The 1,203-nt window shown below is 37.2% G+C and overlaps 1 long non-coding RNA gene across 1 annotated transcript in view; it reads left to right on the plus strand.

Moving 5' to 3' along the window:
- Window positions 1–474: 474 nt before the first annotated feature.
- The window catches only part of LOC116693971 (uncharacterized), a 7,023-nt gene continuing 6,294 nt past the window's right edge, over window positions 475–1,203 (plus strand). The window contains exons 1-2 of the long non-coding RNA XR_004333041.1: window positions 475–559; window positions 681–682. This is a non-coding gene — a long non-coding RNA (uncharacterized LOC116693971). The remainder of the gene's footprint in view (window positions 560–680; window positions 683–1,203) is intronic.

The following is a 1,203-nucleotide window of genomic DNA, read 5'->3' on the forward strand; positions in this document are numbered from 1 at the left end:
GGTATTTAACAGACTTACGTTCTACACCCTCAGTTTTCCTCATGCTCTCCCCAAAAACAAATTCAACTGCCAGACTATATAGGCCTGAAGCCCGCCCCTACAATTGGATCATACCAACTCTGCAATGCAAGGGTGGCTCAGGTGACCAGACAGTTTAAAAGGCTCCATACAGCCAAAATGAATCTAATCTACTAGACATTTACACAATACACAATTCACATTAACAATGAGGAATGGCTAGGTTAACAGTTGTGAATATTCTTGTGATCATTAACATAAAATGATGAACTCCCTAAAAAAAATATACATACAGGCATCATTCCAGGTCTGCCTTTGAGGGCTAAAATAGGTAGCCATGCGCCCCGTCACAATACTGTTAATAACAAGGAGTATTCACGTGGACAAAGGTCCGGTACTCAGTCCTGGGACCTCATTTATAAAACCTGTTACGGAAGAAAAAGTGAAAGAGTGAAATTTAGGGTTGCAACATTCCTCGTAAAAGTAGTGATTTATAAAGAATTTCCATGCGTAAAAATGTTCCCAGTTTTCCATAACCTTTGTAGATTGGGTTTTAGTGCCCTCCATTGGTAACACGTTATATCACATGGGTGAAGTAGCCTGCTTCCAAAACACGTGCACCACTTAACCTTTGTGCGTTCATATTTTTGTTACACAGCCAGTGGTCCCGGGTCTGGTGGACCCACCACATTATCAGGCTTTTAAATCAATACAGACATAACAATTAATGTAAAAATACTTAACAGATGTTTACTTTAGCTCAATTACCAGTGATATATACATCATTTATGGTTCTTATTTGCAATTTACCCCTGTGAGATCACATTTATGATCAGATGACCATACCGATGACCATACGTTTTCATGTTTTTGTGAGAAAACAAGGAAATTCAATTATAACAAAAGTTAAATATATATATACTGTATATGTTAAAACAAGATTTTTGATCATCATTGGTGTTAGTTCTTAGAAGTTCGTCAGAACAGGTTAAGTGCTTGAAATTAGGCCTGCATGATTCCGGGGGAAAAAATATGAATCTTGATTTTTTAGCTTAGAATTGAAATCACGATTCTTTGCCAGGATTTTTTTGACCATGACGAAACAAAATAAATTGGCAGTACCAAACAGATTTCTTTTTACACCTAGAGCACATTGTTCATCACCACAAGCCTGTAAACATAGAG

The sequence above is a fragment of the Etheostoma spectabile genome, chromosome 8, assembly GCF_008692095.1.
Source record: "Etheostoma spectabile isolate EspeVRDwgs_2016 chromosome 8, UIUC_Espe_1.0, whole genome shotgun sequence".
Taxonomy (NCBI): Eukaryota; Metazoa; Chordata; class Actinopteri; order Perciformes; family Percidae; genus Etheostoma; species Etheostoma spectabile.